At 33.0% G+C, this 21,702-nt stretch overlaps 1 pseudogene; it reads right to left on the bottom strand.

Annotated features, from left to right (window-relative positions):
• Window positions 1-1,101: 1,101 nt before the first annotated feature.
• Window positions 1,102-21,702, bottom strand: part of LOC110692218 — a 32,330-nt pseudogene continuing 11,729 nt past the window's right edge.

The raw sequence follows: 21,702 nt of genomic DNA, 5'->3' as shown, positions 1-21,702 counted from the left end.
AATTTAGCTCGAAATTAGGAAAAAAAACGTAATTGACCTGTTTCACGCGTTAAGAAAATCTCGATTTGTGTGTCATTATTTTATAAACAGTAAAATTGCTCTGATAAGGTTTTGGAAGACATTTGGGCCCTTTATGGAGTCCAAATCAAGCTCGAAATTCGCAAATAAATGACGTATATGCTTCGTTTTGCGTGTTCAGATTGTTTAGGTTTTTTACTGTAAAAATTGCAAAACAAGGCATTTACGTTTTTTTTTCCCCAATTCTAAGCTTAAGTTAGATCCATAAAGGGTCAAAATGACACCCAAAACCTTACCCAATTATTTTACATATTTAAAAAATAACGACACGTAAATAGAGATATTTCTCGGCGTACAAAACGGGGCATTTACGTTATTTTATTTTATTTTATTTTATTTTTTTTACTGTTTCGAGCTTTACTTTTATCCATAAAGGATAAAATTCACCCCCAAAATCTTTCACCGGTAAATTTTCGCGGTTATAAAATAACAACACGCAAATCAAGAAATTTCTCGACATGCAAAACGAGGTATTTATTTTAATTTTTTTGCCATTTTCGAGCTTAATTTGAAAACATAAGGGATTAAAATGACCTCCAAAACCTTGCCTGAGTAATTTTTGTCATGAAAATCGAGACAAAAATATTATTAATTAAAATAAATGATTAAAAGGAACCCATCATTTCATGACAAGTGTCACCATTAACCCTAATAACTAACAGAGCTAACGTCTGTTAGTCATTAACGGCATTTTGTGAATTTTTGGAAAATTCGACAGCATTTGATGAATTTTTAAAAAACCTCAATGGCATTTGGTGAAATAACCGTTATAAGTATTGTATTTGTGCTGGTTATCATTGTACTCCCAAAATTATGGATAGTAAATCATTTTTGTCCTTTGAGTTTGGGGTTGTGGTTTTTCACCTTATCGTGCGGGAAGAGTTTCTTAAGTCTTAAAACTAACACATTAAACTGACCATGTAACTTGTAAAACAAAGCAAGCCAACTTTTTATTGCAACTTATATTGGATAATTATTTTTTAACATCAACACTGTTATAGATAATGTAAGGTCCTTATCAAATGAATAGGGATAAAGCCAATAGCATAAAGCCATAGCATTATTGTTAGCTTAGGATAAATATGCAGGCAAATCAACCAAGCCAAAACCAATATCCAAGCAGTCATATTCAATCCTTGTTAGAAAACATGACTCAGTTCTCCACTCCATAATCTCGAGTTCATAAAATAAAACGATCTCTGTATGATCTGATATCGGAGGGAAAATGTAGCAGCAACATTTTACCACAATTGTAAAGCATGATGAGACTTCAAGCGTTGCAGCAATCTGATACCAGAGGGAAAATGTAGCAGTAACATTTTACTACAATTGTAAAGCATGAGACTTCAAGTATTGCAGCATATATTCAACAAATTTCTAGCAGGTATCAGGGCCTTCCATGCAATAATTGGTTTGCGGTGGTAAATGTTGGAGTTATGTCAACTGGTACCTGTAACCCATCCAAGATCAAGTGTTAGTGATGAAAGAAGGGTGAGAAAGGTTAATAATAGAAGCTTAAAGGAAGGGTAAGAAATCAAGATATCTTCAATAGCAGGTTAAGAGGTTAAGAGATCTGTCGACAACTATTTTTTAAATACAGAGTAGCAGCTCTTACAAATTAATACTTTCCAATCATACAAAAATACTGGCATCAATTATTTACAACATTTGAATAAACTCCTTTTATAGATAATTGATGCGGATGGTATTTTGGAATGGACAACCAACATCAAGAAAACGAAAAAACATGGTCTATCAGAAACTCTATAACAAAAGATGTCTGCTAGAACAAAAAGTGATGGTTCTTAAGAATCAGTGATCAGCCTATCCATTTTTCTAAAAGATAGGATACGAGTCCCCATTTGCCCTTACACTAAGTTTTGAAAGTACATACCTCTGAACTTTCTAATTTGTCTAATGCAAGGCGCAGTGGATTGGTTATTTTGCAGTACTTCTCAAGAAGTGAACTGGCAGCAATTTTGTCACCAGTAGCTTGTATGGTTAATATCTGTCTACACAAGCTCTCAACAGCATCTTCAACCTTAAAATAAAAAAAAAATAAAAAAAATCAAAAAATCTATTAGATTATTCAATGAACGACGTACACTAAATACATAAAATTTGAGCATCAAACCTTGTCAAAATCAACGCTAAACCTCCCATCAGGATGCAAAATAAATGCTTCTTTCTCAAATAACCAATTAAACTGCAACGCTTGTCCTTTACTGAAAACAAGGCCAACATACACTAAGAATATGGAAGAAAATTGAATTGAAAACAATGCAGTAATTTGCTTACCCATGGGCTTCATCTAACCCAAAGCGCACGGAGCGAAAGCATCCCGCAAGAAAGGAAACATACATTGATTTGCACAAACTTGACGGAAGTAGATTCTATAACAAGGCAGAAGAATAAATTGAGATTGACAAAAGTAATATAAAATAAATTTGAGAGAGAAATTTGCATAGGAATAATTTGAGATGACAAAACTAAAGAGAATGTATTCTGCAGGCATTAGCTATACCATGATTCATAGATGCTAAATTGACTATAAGAGTTCTTTAACACGTGTATGTCAAATATGATATCTTGTGTTTCAATTGACTTGAAACTAATACTCCTTTTGATCTATTATTATAACAAACTCGACAATATTCACAATATATAAAAAGTGCGATAAGTTATGTTAAAGTTTGATTTGAGTGGTGTTTTATCATCAAAATTGTAACATGGTAATGTTTGCGTTGATGTAAACAAGTAACAATTTATGATGCATTGGTATCATAAACAATCTTATATTTTGTACTTTTTTTTCCCTTTTGAGGTGATTCAAATTCTTCAAAATTTAAAAATGATGTCAAGATTTCTCAAAAAGATGTGGATCACTAGAGAGAACTAGGGTGAAAAGTAATTCTACGAAATGAAGAGTGGTAAGAAAGTTAAGTAGCATCAAGAGGCCTCACAATTTTCAAAAGTGCGAAAGTGGCATTCATGATCACTAACCTGACTGATGAAAAAATTTAGTGCCCAAAGGCCTACTATAATCAGCTTTTGCTTCTTCTAATGCAGAGTGCAGTTCTTGAAGCTCCTGTTTTACAAGTAAATTGTTAACATTCTCTCAAGAGCTTACAAGCAAGCAATAATTAACAGCCTCCATAATGTCAAACTGTTTTGAAAGATAATAGCAATATGAATATAGGAGCATGAAGATTTTGAACAGGGAAGGGAAATGGTAACTCATTTTAAAGCTCATAAGAGAATATTACATCGCCTCTACCAAATGCATCAGCAATAAGAGTACAAAATTAATTCACCCATCATTTAAAATAACAAACCCAAAAAGACAAATTGACAAAATTGTTAGTACATCAACCTGTCAAAAGTTAAATTAATTACACTCAGGTTCCGCCCTGAGCATAAACGAGTGTAACTGCCTAGGGCCCACACTGAAAGGGGGCCAATATTAAAATAACTAAATAAAATCAGTCTTCTACTAGGTTATACTTCTCCTCCACTAGTCTACTGTTAGAATGTAGTACAAGTAAACTAAAACTCCATAAGTCAAATACAATTCATAATTTCGTTTGATTCCTAATTTCCTTTCATTAATTAAGTTGCTCACAGGCGGAAACCACCAAGCAATTAACAAGAATAACAACCTCTCTACCTCCTTCTTCGGTTACCAAATTTGAAAGCCTTCAAGTTTTCAGCCAGTGGAAGCAGTGATTCTAATGTCTACCACTTCACCTTATTCTTCAATTGCCCAAATTCAAACACTTCAAATATGGCAAATCAATACCACGGCAACGGAATCACTGTATGCCATTAATATTCTTAAATTTGTCAAACTTGCAGATTGTTATCTAAATGTATCGATAGCCTATAGGATTCCATTAAGAGTGCCCGTGATTGTAGCATTGACTGAAAACTAAAGTTGATAAAATCCTACTTGAGGCCATCAATGTCACAAACAAGGTTGAATCAATTGAGAAGGATAGCCAGAAAACATTGGTGCTTATTTAATTATTTGCCTCACCAAATGCTCGAAGAAATCAGTAGTTATAATCTTCAAAGAAGAGAGAAATATTTTAGTATTTTGCAAAACTACTATTGTGTATTAAGACAATAAGACGTATTATGGGAGATGAAATAAGCTTTTTTTTTTCATTGTCTTTTATTAAAATATATCCAAATAATAAAATAAAAATATGTTGGTTATGTACGGGCCCTTTTCTCACACTTTTCGTAGGGCCCATAACATAAAAATAGTTAATAATACTAGCAAAAATATGAAAAAACCAATTTGTCCATCTTAACCTAATCTCCATGTGTTATAAATTTGTACCTAGTTGTTGAATGAAGCTTAAAAAAATTATAATACTTCCTCTGCTCCATATTACTTGCAACACTAAGAGTTTCACAATTGTCAATGCAATTTAAACTATTAATATCTTTCTTAGTGTTTTAGAAAAAAAAATATATAGAATTTAGTTTTAATAAAGTACAAATTGAGACAGATGCAGCAAGATCCTACATCACTATATATTTTTTTTCCATATAAATCACAATATGACGTAATAGGAGAGAGTATGAGTAGTGCCAAAATAGAGCGGAAGAAGTATATTACAAAAAAGTTGTTGAATTCCATCAATAGTTTTCATCTCCTCTTTCTTTCCCCTTTTGATTAATTTACCTCAGGAAATCAATTTCAATCTCTTTGTTCCAAGACTAGATTATAGGCCTATGGTTTAATTAAACAAAAACAAAAACTAAATCACTATGAGAAGACATCGGTTCGATTTAACAAATGGTTCACTCCTAGTCTCCCTAACACCTATCTGCCTTTTTCTAGAGAACAACCATAACGATGATAACATATCAACTACATAAATAGTACTCTAATTATGATTGAGACTGCCCTAATGAGCACACTATAGCATTGTCCTATAAAGTGAGCAATTACAGTAACGGCATAATGTTGAATGGTGATATGCATATAAAAACAAAGATAAATTTATATTTTCATATAAGCGAAAACCGTATATACACCGAATCATTTAAGGCCATGGTTAAAACGTGTTTATGAGTGTAAACCAAAATGTTTATATAATACTCCCTCTGGGTTTTATTTATTTATTTTTTTTATATAGTCTATATTTGGATTTGCACATTTGTCGAGGCACAACTTTGACCATCAATATCATTAATTAGAGATTAGTAAAAATTATGAAAATTAATTTATAATAGTAGACATTATTACAAATCCAACAACATATTATAGAATCATATTAATATTATATATTAGTAAAAAGTCAAGGATGAAATATGAATAGTGTAAAATCCCAAGTGTAGCTTTTAAAAAAAATGGGAGGGAGTATTAAGAAAGAGTTAGGCTCTAACAGTAGAGAGGGGGAAAAGGGGACTTATAACTCAAAGAAGCAACCAGCAAAAGATTTTGTCCTCAAAGGTGTTACAACAAAAATGTTTTAAGTCCATATACCAAAGACGAGTACTAAAATCATCATTTTCGTGCTAAAAGCTAATGCTGAAAGCTATGATGCGGATGCAATAAAAATGGTTAATGTTTTGTTCCCTAATAATTTTTAGTTCTAGTCTTAGTTCAGCAATTTTAATTCTTCACCAAATAAATAGCGCTTACTCAAAAAGTCAAAAGTAATTATTAATCTTACTTTACAAAGCCAGTGTAGTAAAATGTGATTATTTTGCAAATAGCTCTTCAAACATTTTAGTCTTCTAAGTTCTTAATGTTTGATTCTTGGAATAAGATTGTTCAATTTAAACAAACAATAGTTATTAAAAATGGAAGGCCTCGGTAGAATTACCAATCTCACCGTTGACTTCTGACCATCTGGAAGCACTATGCTATGAGGGCCAATTCCATGACAGCATTCATGACATATTGTATGAGTGAAGAATGAATCAAAGTCAACAAGCTCTTGCTGCTCCTTTGAAATGCATCCCTCGGCTATTGGAAAAAGAATATGCTTGAACCTGGTCCAGTCATGTCACGGTAGATATTTAGAAAGCATAACAATAAGTAAAAATAGCATGCCAACAGTGATAGAAATAAAATAAAATAAACTGCAGTCAAGGTAAAGAAAACTTGACTTACTTTGCCTCTGAGACATTTTTAAGCATCACCATTGAAGTACCGCGATCTTTCACAATGCGTTCATCGTTTGGTAAGTTAAAGGCAACAGTTTGAGGTCCCTTCACATCCTGTAGTAACACTAACATCTTAGCTTCTTCTCCAATCAAGATAATCAAATAGTATATCAGAAACAGCACCCTCTCAATTCATCTTATTGTTGAAATTATTCCGTAGATGCATCTTACCCTCTTGCACTACTTCATCTAAAAACTTGTTTAATGCAAAGTACAAGCAAGAGTGTGAATATAATACTAAGATTTGGAACAATTGTTACAACAATTAGGAGAGTATGCATGGAAGCGATGAAATTGGTATACATAATCAACAGATTAAGCCAATCATAGATGTACGTTTTCATGGTTGAAGAACATACCCCAGCATTGTAAAGAGGCTGGATGACACGAATTGGAGCAGCTGTGACATCTTTGGATTTGAATGTGTCTTTCATTGGAGGATTCTGCTCCAAAACCTAACAAAGAACACAGAAAAGTAAGTTAACAAAAAAAAAAAAATCAACTGATTTAAATCATTTCTCACAATGAGTACGAGTAGGCCAGGGCTAAATGATTAAACAACTTGATAGCACCATTATTAACTAGTCGAAAAGTCACTGACCTCAATCAATATGTAACAAAATTTACAAGTTACTACCTGTTGATTAACAACACCTTTCCAGTTAATGATTTACAACAAAATTTACAAGTTGCTGCCTGTTGACGTACAACACCTTTCCAGTTAATGATTAATCTCACATGCATGCACGCGCGCGTGTGCGCACACACACACACACAGTTAACATTTCAGCGGCACTTAGGGTCTTATTTGCATAAGTTATCATTATTGAGCTCTATTATGCTCTGTTTGACAATGACTAATATTTATTGAAAGATCTGAACATTATTTAACTATTTATCTTTATTTTAAAGTTACTGTAAATACTCAAATAGTGTTTTATTACCTAGGACATTAATTAAATAAGAATTGTTTCAAATGCATAGGACTGATCAACATGAATTGTTTCAAATGCATAGGATTGATCAATACGAATTGTTTTTAGTACTTAGAATTATTCATCCAATTATCAATTTTTCTGCAATAGTTTACAATAATTGGGCAAATATAAATAAGCCTTAAGACCAACACATTTGATAATTCTCTTCTAACAACACCGTGCATTTGGGCTAAACTCATCATTGATCACCGATCATATGAGAGTCAAATCAAGTTAATTTTCAGCTTGAAGGTAAAAAGGTAAAACAAAAGGTTTAAAAAAAGGTATGTTAGAAACCATTCTACTGCCTCTGTCTGTTTTAAAAGGTAATTTAGACAAACATATGTTTCACAATATAAGTCATACTATACTTATATATCAATTGATAACAAGGAGAATCAATGTAAGATTAAATGCTTACACACATTTTCAATGCAATTTCAACATATATTAACAAAATATTCCTGTGCATTTAGTGGCCGACCCCACTTATGGGATTAAGACTTTAATTGATTGATTGATTGATTGATTTAGTGGCCAGCACGTTTGGTTTAGGGAAATGGAGAGTGTAATAGGCTTTATTTCGTATTATAAACAAATTATTGAAACTCTTTTATATTAAAGGCAGCAATCATCCTAGAATAAATCAACATACCAATAAATTATCACCAAAAAGTTTAAGTTTAGCTGTAGCATCATCATCTCGAACTCCAATAAATGCTTCAAATGTAGCCTGCAACATTAAGAAAAATCATCAGCAAGCTAGCCTTCTAGGATGCATGATAACTTAAATCAAATGAACTTTATACCAAGCAAAGCAATAACTAAATTAGTGAACTTTAGAACAAATGGCAGGAGAGGGCTGTGGGCAATTACTTCAACTTGATGCTCTGACTTGGATACGAGAGTCAGACATGAGTATGGATCAAAAAACAAGAAAAAAAATTCTTCACTATAAGAAATGGGAACAAGGTTACTAGTGTCCATATATACATTGTAGGTACAGGCGTACAGCAACACCAATAATTTTTTTTATAATAAATTATTTTGTAATTAATGTAATACTTAAATACTTGGATTATGTATGTCTAAGAAGGAAAGTACTAACTGTCTTCATTCTGCCCAAATTGCAATGTCTACATGTCCAAACCCATTTGGAGGGTGGAGTATTCTACATAAAGAGCTCAAATGACAATTCTAAGCAACATAAACTTCAAAACTTTGCACTTGTAATATCATCTTGCAACTTGCAGAATTTAAGCATGGCACAAGATGATTCCCTAGAGACCTTTGTTTTCAAATTTATAAGCATAATTTTGCAGCAAAAGGAAGAAAAGACTTCAACAGAAATCTAAAAAGCTAACTGGAAATTTGAGTCCTCTCAAAGCTAATCAGAAAAAAAATAAAAAAAAAGGGTAAGACAATCTCATTACACAAGTTCCCACCACTGGAAGTCTAGAACACATTACTACAAAAACCTTCATGAAAACCTTATACTTCCTCATTTCTTTTAATATCGCATCACTTGCCTTTTAGGAAAGTTTCACAAATATTGCATCACTTCCATTTTAGAACAAAAAATATCTATGTTCACACTTCAAATACCAAACATACCCTTACTTTTTCACACTTACTTTTTATTTTATCTTTACATTACATGGACAATTTTGTATTTTTACGTTTCTCTCTCTTACTTTTTCCCACTACCAAATTTTGCCTCCAAAACCCCTATGATGCAATAAAAAAAGAACGGAGGAAGTATATTATATAAACAAGTTCTAACAAAACTTGAAGTTTTAACCACTATTACCTGGATGTAAAATCCATTATGCTGGAAGATAATTTATCATAATTTATACTCCCTCCGTCCCGTAATACTTTAGGGTGGACACGTAGTTTAAGAAAACTACAAGTGGATCCATTTAAAACATTTGTTTATTATATAAATGATTCTCTTTTGTATTTTTATATTGTAAGAAAACAAAAAGTGGGGGATGTGGGGTAGTGAGGAGAGAGAAAATGTAGCATTTAACTGGGTTTTGGGGTTTGTGGTCCCAAAAAGAGTACATGAAAATATTATTTTATTAGTGGTCCTACTATCAAGTATTTTGGGACGAACGAAAATGATAACTATGTCAAGTATTATGGGATGGAGGGAGTAACTCATAGTGATATGACTTTTTAGTTGACTAACTTATTCCATGTTGATTAAATGTACAGTACACCAAGTAAGATTAAAAAAATAAAATAAAATTATGCGTAGTGTTAAACTTTGCTGCAGAAATAGTATCATTTTCCCATTAAATAAATGAGATCAATCAAACTTATACCTACATTTTTCACATAAAGTATCAAGGAGTCAAAAGAATTAGAAAAAGGGAACATAAAATAGAGTGAGCTGTGAAGTAGTTAGGGGTGGGACTTTTCAAACCGAACCGTGAAACCGCCCGTTACCGAACCGAACCATCACGGACCGATCCGTTTATAAACCGATAAATGTAAACCGAAAACCGAACTGAACCGTTCAATATCAAACCGAAACCGAATTGAACCGCTCAATGTCAACCCGTTACGGACCGTAAACCGATAACAAACCAAACTGCGCAAATCCGAACCGACACGAAACCGAACCGAATGGTTTATAAACCCGTTAATGACCCGAACCGTTTATAAACCGAAACCGTTTAAACCGAAAAAAAAAACCGTTTAAACCGAACCATTTGTAACCCGCTAACCGTTTAAACCGACCCGTTTATGAACCGAAACCGTTTAAACCGCACGTATAAACCGAACTGTTATAATCCGCTAACCGTCTAAACAGAACTGCCATAACCCGTTAAACCGTTAAAATCGAACTGTTTCCGAATCGCAACCTGTTTAAACTTATCCAATTACAAACTGCTTAATTCAAATTGAATTATTTACAACCTAAATGGTTAAATAGTAAATACAATTAAATAATTAATGTTAATAAATGTAGATCTAATCAAACGGCTTAGGTTTATACAAAGGTTTATATCACCTAGATCTAGGCCAACGATATTATTAATATCGTTTTAGATTACTTATTTATTTTAATTACAAGATACATCATTTGTATCTTTTCATTCCAGTAATAAAGTCCACCCAAATTATCTTCATTGTTCCTTGATATTCATGATCATCCAATAAGATAACATAAGATTGGAGATAAATAACATTAAAATTAGAGTAATATCAACAAGCAATTAAAATAAGTCACCATTTTCATTGATTAAAATTCACAATACATATACCAATACATAATGAAACTACTATCACTACTACCCAGATTAGATTTCAGATTTATCAACTGAAACATCATCAAGTTTAGGGTTGCAAAAAATGATACATGATAAGATGAAGGGAGGAGTGAGAATGTGAGTGATTTGGGAGCAGAATCTTGAAGCAGAATCTTGAAGCAGCAGGCCAGCACCCAAGAGCAGAGGAAATAGCAGCAACAAGCAGGAACCAGCACACGCAATAACAGATCAGCAACTTATCCGAAGCAAGGAATAATATAAGCAGAAGGGACTCAACAGGAACTTATTTTTGTTTTTCAAAATTGCTCTCAGATTTACGTTTATCGTATCATCACTGAGCAATGGCTGTTTTAACTTAAAACTTGAAAAATGCTGCCAGCAAGTACATATACATTGAAGTCTCAACATAAATGACAAGGGCAACGATGATTCAAGAAAAATTAAAACAGCAAGCATAAGAAACAGCAGCAACAAAACAGCAGCAAGCATAAGAAACAGCAGCAACAAAACAGCAGCAGCAACAACTCAGCAGAGACATCAACCAAAAGGCAAAAGCACTACCAGCAGGCAGCAGCTCATAACAAGTTCAAGCAACTTCAAAATTATAGCTTTTGTTTTTTAAAATTGCTCTCAGAGAGCAATGGTTGTTCTTTGACGTTTATTAACAGAAGGATTGATAGTGCCGGTATTACTAGCATCATCAACCGAGACAGAGGCAGCTTGAGAGCTAACAATATCAAAATTTGATTGCCTCTCATAGTCAAATTCATCATACTCGCGAGACATGACTGAAACAAAAAAAAAACAGCATTTATAACTTATAAGTACCAAATTAAGTGACAGATTCTACTAATAGTGAGCAATTAAGCATGCATTGTCTCATGTGACTGACACTGAAGTCACGACAGTGAATCCTATTCACTCAATACCAAAATTCAACTAAATAGATAGTTCATATTTCAGAATTTTATTTGCACTAGTCAATGTTTCAAAATTCAGAATTATACAACAAACGTGATTACAACATATATCCTAACAGAATATAGAAAGTTATATACGATACAGTCACATATGTGTACATTTTAAGTACTAACTTTAAGCCAATCATATACAATGCTTGTATTCCAACAATATGGGTTAAAAATATAAAGCTAAAATCCCAATAAATAAACAATGCATGTATTCCAACACTAATAATCACATAATCTGAACAACCCATCATCATTACTTTTAAATCGAGCATAATAAACAACAAAACAGCACAAATCTACCATTTTCCCGTAAAAAACAAAAATACAATCAACAACAGACTTTACTCATTTTAGGCATATTTCGACTATATTCAAGCAAGAACAACAACAATAATCAAATACAAAAACAGAAAAACTGTATTAAAAAAAAAACAAAAAGGAAAAAGTAATTACCTTTGACGGCTTGAAGGAGATTTGAAGATGGAGAACTACCTGAACTGGAGATCAAAAGAAAAAATCAAGAATGTAGATTATCAGAACTTGAAATAAAAAAAAAACCCGAAACGAAAACGAAAAAAATCGAATAAATTAACAAAAAAATTACCTTAGGGTTTGTCGGCTTGAAGGAGAGGAAGATATGAAATCAGAAATCAGAAATCAGAACTTAGATCCAAAACAAAAATGAAACGAAAACAAAAACCCTAAATAAACAAACCGAAACAAAAACGAGAAAAATCAAAACGAAAACAACAAAAATTAACAAAAAAACGAGAATGTAAAGCGAGAAATCAGAAATGTAGATCCAAAACACAAATGAAACGAAAACAAAAACCCTAAATAAACAAACCGGAACAAAAACGAAAAAAATCAAAACGAAAACAACAAAAATTAACAAAAAAACGAGAATGTAAAGCTAGAAATCAGAAATGTAGATCCAAAACACAAATGAAACGAAATTGAGCTTGAGATTCTTGAGAATTTCAGAACGAAAGAGTGAGAAACTGAGAACTTAGAGAGAGAAACTATGACAGATTGTGAGATTGAGAGAGAAACGGCTGAATGAGTGAATGAGAATGACTGAGAGAGTGAGAGTGGGTTTTTTTTCTAGGTTTAGGTTTTACTTCAGTTGATCTAACCGTCCATATTCAATCTCAACATCTAAGTTAGATCTAACCGTTCATTTTTTTTTTGTAGATTCTAGAATATTCATCTAGATCTAACGGTCTAGATTTTCTTTGTGCTTTTCTAGGTCTTTTTGACCGTTTTTTTTAATTATTTATTATTATTATTATTATTATTATTATTATTATTGTTAGTATAATTATTTGTTAATATTATTATTATTACTAGTTTACTACTACTATTATTATAATATTATTATAATTATTATTATTATTACTATTATTATTATTATTATTATTATTATTAGTTTATTACTTATAAGTTATAAATTGTAAGAAACGCAAATGTTTCAAAATTGAAATTGATTCAATACGACATAGTTAATGACTTAATGAGTTAATGGCTTAATGCTCATCAATATGACAATATCTGACATCTGTGAGTCTGTGATTGTATATCAGTATATATAATAAACTATAAAACTAATAATAACTTAATAAGTAATAATACTAATAACTAATAAAGTAATGAAAATCTAACCATTGTTTTTCATGGGCATTCAATCTAACCGTTGTATATTTGACTATTCGTACATTAGTATTGCATAATGCTTTCATCACCACTTTAATTAGTGATTTCGTGATTTCGTCCATTTAACTTATTAAGTTGTTTGAGTTAGTAATCTAAATAAAGTAACAAACTAAATAACGAATCCATTTAATCTCGTGTAAGTTATAATTTATATGAAATGCAATGTTTGGAAATGGAAATTGATTCAATACGATATTGTTAATGTATATGTAATTATAGATTAATTATTATGTATATCATATCGTACGAATGTATGGTTGGTATCATTATCATACTATCATAAGTATCATTGCCTCATTGAATTATTGGTATGTACTACAAATCTACAATCGATAAACATATTTACATATCTGATTATTAAAACTTAAAAGTTTAAAACACTTGTTGATCAATCTAATTGAATATTTGTACATTCTTAATTATCGATTTATCGTATTATAAGTATCAACTCATTAAATCATGGTCATGACGCGATCTTTAAAACAATCATGAATTCAATTCATGACCCAAACCGCTTATAAACCGAACCGACATGATCCAAACCGTTCATAAACCGAACCAATTGAACTGTGTAAACCCTCTACTAAACCGGCCCATTTCAAACTGAACCGACATGATTCGCACCGTTTATAAACCGAACCGATATTGACCCGGGTAAATCCGCCCCTAAACCGACCCATTTCAAACCAAACCGGCTTGATCCAAACTGTCTGTAAACCGAACTGACATTGACCCGGGTAAACCCGCCCCTTAAACCGACCCGTATCAAACCGAACCGACATAATCCGAATCGTTTATAAACCGACCCGCTTATGACCCAAACCGAATTTAAACCGCAAAGAAATAAACCGAAACCAAACCGAGCCGTGACTAACCCAAACCGAACCAAACCGACCCGCCAGCTAAACTAAACCGTTTCAATCCGAACCGCTCCAAACCGAAACCGACTCAAACCGAGGTCAAACCGAACTGCCAGACCGAAGTCCCACCCCTAGAAGTAGTACATCCAACTTCAAAAGTCCCAACTCCCACGTGACAACATTCATTGGTCATACCAAGTGCTTACCTTGCCCTCCCAAATAAGAGCCTCAACAAATAACATCTTCATATAGAAAAAGGATTTTTCATTTCATATCATTGTACTTTGGGCTTTTCCATTTAGTACCCAATTTATATTTATATTCCACGTGATACCATTGTTATTTTGAATTATTCTCCACCATAATATCCCGTTAAATAAAACATTAATTTAGGGCATTTGTGATCTTTTTTTTTTTAACTAATTTCAATTTCGAAATTTGATCCATAAAGGTCATAATGACCTCCAAAACTTTAACTGGTTTTTTTTTTTTTTTTTTTTTTTTTTTTTTTTTTTTTTTGCGAACAAATTGAAATATGCAAATTGAGACAATTTTCTTTCACGTAAATCGAGGCATTTCTAAGTGATTTTTTTCTAATTTCAACCTCAAATTTGAACTTTAAGGGCTTAAACATTCTCTTAAAACTTTTACCATGGCACCAAAATCAAAGAATACAGAACAATTTAACTGAATGTTACGGTCGAGTATAAATTAAAAGTATAGTGGTACCATGTGAAATCCAGAAAGAAATTGGGTACCAAATGGAAAAGCCCAAAGTACAATGGTAACAAATGAAATATCCCTTTAGAAAATTACACTATCAGTTCACATGTCTAGGATTTACCATTTAAACCCTAGATCTACAGCGTTCTTAACTACTTCATTTCTCCTAACACATTTATGCCAACAATGGACAGGAGTTGACAAAATATTTGGTATAGCAATTTGGCCGTACCACAGATTGCATGCTGATTTTGAATGCAAATGGACTGTAATCTAGTATTTGCAAACAAAAAAACGAGATTTGCGGGGGTGGGGATTGGGGATTGAATTCAGTAACAATAATTTGAACAAAATAAAGTCCAACAGTATAATGGAAGAAGATCAATGCTTGAGTTAGTTAATGTATAAGAATTTTAAAGCATGATGCAAGAGTCACTAAAAATCATGATGCATCAACATCTCAGACCAAGCTGAGCAATGAAGCCTAGTAAACTAACCTAACATTCTACCGAGTGAAGTTTTTTCATCAAGACAAAACAGAGGACAGATCACAATCATAAATTCAAGAACACTATAAGATACATCCATATCTTATAGCTCTTAAGCCTTCTTTAGCGAGAAACAATTATTCACCATATCAACCATTTTTATATTGAAACTAGCATGAAAAGAAAGCGTTACATACGAAAATTTCACTACCAGAATCATTTCAAGTACGCTACCCAAGTTTTGGTCAGAATCTCCCTCAAGAACATTACCATGCAATATAACATACCTTGTATCCAAAAAGTGCATCTTCATAAGTTTCATATGGTCCAATGGTTACATCCAGTTTTGAATCCTACAAAATTGGGGCAAATAAATTAATATAAAAAGCAGGAAATGCAACATTCTAAAATTTGCATAGCTTATTTCAACATTAAAACACATGATCTATACATTATAATATGTTGAGAGATAATTTTTGCATTCAATATTTTGAGAGATGGTTAACATTAGAAACCACTTTCACAACCAGAGGTTTGCTCAGCAACTGACTGACACCACAAAATAGTCTGCTTTTTTGTTATGGAAATAGTCTGCTTATTAGTCATTACTAACAGAAACAAAAAGGCTCCCAAACCAAAAGGAGCTACGAGATTATTACATCATAAATATAGTTTTCACTTTCAATTACTTTTATCATAAAGATTAACGGGAAATAAATTTTAGCATCCAAAAAGGAAAGCATTAGTTTCTATATAATATTGTCATTATGTTTTCCCAAGGAAATCGCTAGATTAAACCAGTGTGAACCACACTTTTAAAGATATTTAGTACAACAAATTTGATATAAAAGGATAAAAATCACAGACCAATTCCATCCAGGCTATGTCAGAATCATAATAATCATTCGAAAGGAATGCGTCAGCCTTACTGTGCAGCTTCTTCTTCAAGGTACAATCAAACAACAGAAATCAAAGAACTCAAATAATTAAGGAAATAAATTTTAGCAATGAAAATCTGAAAGCATAGAGGGACAAGACTTCACCTAGAAAAGCTAGTTAGTTCCGCTGCTTTATGCAGCAATTCTGAAGCTTTTGTGAGGTAAGACCTATACTCTTGAGAAAATGGGACACAGTAAAGATCATGGATATATTGATCAGCATTGCCCCCATCAGATGGGGTATCTGAACTGACTCCACTGTGTCTTTTTATGACATTAAAAAAGCCCATCGCTTCTTGTCTTTCATCCTCAGAAAGACTGTTTTTCCATAATTCAAATTCCTGGGGAGAAAGTATGTTAGCATAAATTCTTTTGCATGGAAAATGACAAGCAATTTAACCAAAGCTTATGATCAAAATAGCTTTTATAATTTAAATCAAACAGAGAGAAACATAAAAATAGAGCATCTGAAACAACCAAACCTAGATACTGCTACCTCTTTAAGAAAATTACGAAGGGAAAATGTATTTACAACTATTACAAGAAAGAAACAAGTTGATTACTCAGGAAAGGGAAGACAAATTTACCAGATTTCTCCAATTACCAGGACTTAAAAATTAGTAGGTTCCTTGAACCCTTTACTGGCATCTCTTTCTCAATCATCTACATAAATTCCACTCACAAAACTCTTATTCCTTCGGCTTTGGCCATCTTTATTTGGTAGTAAAAGGTAAAAACTTTATTTAGTAATAAAAGGTAGATAAGAAGGTCAAGGACTTTGCATGGATATTATGTTTACATAGACTCAACACTAATCTAACTAACAAATTTAATAAACAAAATGTGGATTATGTCAATTTACGTGCTCAAGCTTACTAAGTTGTGAAACAGGGAACAATTGCTTTGCATGGTAAAGATGAAAGGTATCTGAAATAGGTTCATTTTGATAATCGGTATTCATTAGACTTACCTTATGTTTTTTTGTTGCTAGTCACTATTGTTAATTTCAGAACTAATAAGAAGAATGCCTGTTGAGTCAGCTTGCTCAGTTACCATGTCGATTTATCATTTTTGGACTCCATACTGCCATACCCACATCATAACAACACAACCTAGATACAGAAATGGGATAAGAGTCTCCCTTGGAAAGAAAAAGACAGAACGGCATTCCCAGCACTAAAATATGAAGGTAAAAAAAAAGTCTTGACTGTTGTTTAGCTTTTTTAAATGCAACTCTTGCTATGAACTAAAAAAAAAAAAAAATCATATTCTCCTCATCCATCCCCTTTTCCATTATGAAGGCCTCAAAGAAGGAAAAGGCCATTGCATCAATATTTATGCATTAAAAAAAGTTGATCAAAAGATAAATGATCGTGTACCAATTTGTCCATATCTGAAGGATAAAAATTTGCACCAGGTGGCTTTGCTAGAGGAAATGCAGCTTTATACTCAAGTCCCTTCCAGCCAGACACTGGTTTTGTGGCATGAGAATGCATTACAATTGCAGAATCAGCCGTACTTAGAAATGCCTGGTTTTCATCTAGGCACGACCTGTAATCAAACAATAATGAGAAACATATTTCCCATGTAATTGGATTGTCATGTAGATGAATATGCAGACTCTTGCACATGTAATACAGTGATCAGTCACTAGAAACAGACAGATTCCCTTTCAAGTAGCACATTAGTCATAAGGTAACAGGAAGAAAAGTAAAAAGACCCACATATCGTAGGATTGTTTAAATGCTCACTTTATGAGTTACTAAATATTTATTTTGAGGGACTCCCTTTGTTTTCCTAATTTCTTTTTCAAGATCTGCTCACTTTATCCTCATACGTTATTTGCCCCTCATTCTATCCTCTATTACTGTCTATTACTCCACAACAGGGGATCCAGTTAAGCTTTTTTCCCTAAAAGAACCTAAAAAGGAGCATATGTGGTCATTTTTCCTACTCTCCTTGGTTACAGTAGCTAAGTCGAACTTAAAAAAATTGAAGAACTAATATGGATTACTAAACAGTTGTTTATATGTGGTAACCCATTGCTCCATTTTAACATGCACCCCAATTATAGTCTCGGCTATTTGCAAATAGCATGGTACCTCATCCTAGATAGACCTTCTAACTTCGTCCAAAAAATACAGCAAAGAGAAAAGGACTTAGCGTCGACCCTTCAGGGAGTCCAATCGTGATAGGGAAATCCTTTGTTACTCCACTACAAGTCTAACATTTGTTTTCACATCTCGATAGATATCTTTGATTAGGTCAGTATATTTATTAAGAATGCATTCAACACAATACCTTGTCATAAGCGTTTTTGCAATCCAATGGACTTTATTCAAATCCTTCTTTCTCGGCACTATATTTGCGCCCATGTACATTAACAGATATTTTATACTTGACTACATAAACAACAATTTTTAGAAATGTATGTGGGAGGATACCAATAAGAGTTGGCTCAAGTGGTAAGCAACTTGATGTCGCTTTAGGGAGGTCTCGAGTTCGAGCCTCACCGAACGCAGAAAACTCTTGTTGGGAGACTCACCCACCATAAGCCGTGTGCGACTTATGTAATTGGAGCTAAGCTCCGGTGAACTGGGTGGGGCAAGCTATAAAAAAAAGTATTTGGGAGGGCACTTTACTTGAAACTAGGGGCTTAGTTTTAAAAAGTGCGCCTAGGCGCAAGACACAATGAGGCTCAAGAGTTGGCGCCTTAGCTCTTTGAGGCTCAAAGACCTACAAAAGGCACATGCCTTTGCGCTTTTTTCTAGGCTGCTTCTTGCGCCTTTGCGCCTTATTTTGTGCTTTATGTTTTAAAGCATCAATAGCTATTGTGTAAGATTATTTTTCCTAAAGTATACCATGAGACTTTGTTATGGGCAGGTTTTCTTCAATTCTAGTGGAGAGAGAAATTCCATATCCTATAATTCGATTTTCCCTTGTTATTGATCACATGGCCCTTTCACCTTTTCTCATAAATTCATTTTTACATTTATTTAATAGAAATTACGGTTTTTTCACCATATACCCCTAAACTTTTTTATATTCATCATATACCCCCAAGTTTTCACAAAAATACACCATATACCCTTAATGACTAATGATTGTTATTTTTGTCAGTCATTAGGGTTAATTATGACTCAAAACCACCCTAAATACATTCCCTTACCCCTGAAATCACCCACATTCCTTTTTCCCACCCCCAAAACCACCCCAAATTTCCTTTTCTCATCCTCAAAATCAATCATACAGATATAGTTATGGAGATTTTGAGTGGTTTCGGGGGTTGGAGAAAGGAGGAGTGGTTTCGGGATGGGGGAGAGAGACCTAAGGTGGTTTCGATGCATAATTAACCAAATTCCACTCATCTTGTTGTCATTAGGAGTATATGCTAAATTTTTGTAACAAATCAGGGGTGTATGGTGAATTTGAAAATTTTCAGGGGTATATGGTGAAAAAACCGTAGAAATTATTATTTCTTTTCTATATGAATAAAGTGTGCCTCACCTACAAAAGGCACGTGCCTTCGCCTTGTGCCTAGGCTCCAAGATGCACCTTGCGCCCTTAAAAACTAAGACTAGGGGTGGAAATTAAACATAATTTGGCCCAAATCCGATAAGATCCCAACCAAAAAAAAATTTGTTACAAATCCAAAATTAGAAAGTCCAAGTCTAGATACGATAATTAAATGCTAGATCCAAATCAAAATCTAGTCAGAGTCAACTTGAACTGTTAGATAATTATAGTCGAAGATAAGATCGTTCGAGTTTCAATAAGAATGCTAGTTCTTACTTGTTTTACTTAATACTTTTATTCAGGCATGTTTGCCAACAGATGATTTCAATTATCAATATTTTTAATCATCAAAATTAAGATATTATATAAATTTTATATTAGAAAAATATTCATTTAGAAATTTATCAATAGCCCTCATAACTATGTTTTTTTTTCCTAAGTATAAACCACACAAGAAAGTCAAAGTAAGTTATGTGAATAGTGCCAAAAGTCAAACTTGTCAACTAATATAAAGGAGGAAGTAAAAGCAAAGGAAACCTGAAACACACTATACTCTTATCAGTCGTCACCTGCCTTCGCACTTCAAGAGATCTCCCAGTCAGCTTAACAATTGTATTGTAAACTTTAGATGAATTAAGAACCTTTAAACTCCAATCGTATTAGAAATTGTCAATTTTAATGTATACACCTTCGTTATAAAATTTACATAATCTATTAATAAAAACGCAAATGTAAAATTCATCTTAAGTGTTCAACTTTTGGATCATTGATCCAGCTTACTTTTTCAGACTCAAGGGATGATCTGTGTTTGATGGCTAAGAATCCGATAATTGAGTGAATGTTGATACTAGAAAATGAAATTAAAATATTTGGCACGGGTTCGAAGGTAGTAGGGTTGGACTCGGATTGCAGTCAGATAAGGACTAAAATCCGAAGATAGAAAATTGCACCAAGTATTCTGACACATTGCCATTCCTACTTGCAACTTAAATCATTTTCAGCACTGTTTAAGATATATAATTTGAAGTTAGTTTCTTCTACAGCAATATCATAAACACTGGTGCTTACCATGGACTTTTATTAATAGCAAAGTACTTCCAGTTCAACTTATTTAAGGGAGAGGTATCAGCATGCTCCTTCAACCAATCTCTCAAAGCCGGATTGCTAGCACAAACCTGTATAAATAAAAACAAAGGACAGAAACCTCTCAGCACAGATAAAGTATAGTAGAAATAATGAAACATTTGCATTGCTTAGAAGAAAAAGGGAGAGAGAGAGAGAACAGCTACAGCCAGATTTTTCATGTCCAAGTTTTTTGCTGAAATATAAACTAATGGAAAGACATAAGATAAATCAAGCACTTCTGAACTGTCATGCTAAAACAAATACTTAAAGGCATAAAGTCCAACACATTGGTGAGAAATAAACCGCTCATGATTAAGAAAGCCAAGACAGGGGATACAATTCACAATGTGGTTCACTGTTTAGCAATCTGGCAGATATATGGTTCAACTCTTCTAGATATGAGGAATTACACGCACTCCACTCTGCTGAAAAGGTGAAGTAATGTGAGCAATTAGTAAATTTTCTTTTCCTGTTGTTTATTATTCAAAATAAGATGAGGCTAGACAAGGAAAAAGACACAAACTAGAGAAGAATATAAAACAAGGCTAATACAATAGTTCATTTAAATTTTATTTAGATCACCAAAAATGATAGGAAATTAGGAAGCAAGACATCATTGTTAGCAATATAATTACAGATAGCCTACAGTGACAGAAAGAAAATCACTTAATTCATAGTAAATCCTTCAAAAGCTTCTCATTGCTAATCATCCCAAAAATATAAGACCAACATAAGACATTCATGATGTCTACAGATCATTTGCAGAACTAAAAGGTGGCTCAAACTCATTGACTCAACAGTTTTAGAGATGGACTCTTTTGCTTTTAAAACACAACACTCCAGCTT

This window comes from Chenopodium quinoa, unplaced genomic scaffold (genome assembly GCF_001683475.1).
Source record: "Chenopodium quinoa cultivar QQ74 unplaced genomic scaffold, ASM168347v1, whole genome shotgun sequence".
In the NCBI taxonomy this organism is placed as follows: Eukaryota; Viridiplantae; Streptophyta; class Magnoliopsida; order Caryophyllales; family Amaranthaceae; genus Chenopodium; species Chenopodium quinoa.
This window is presented reverse-complemented; position numbering and strand designations above follow the sequence as displayed.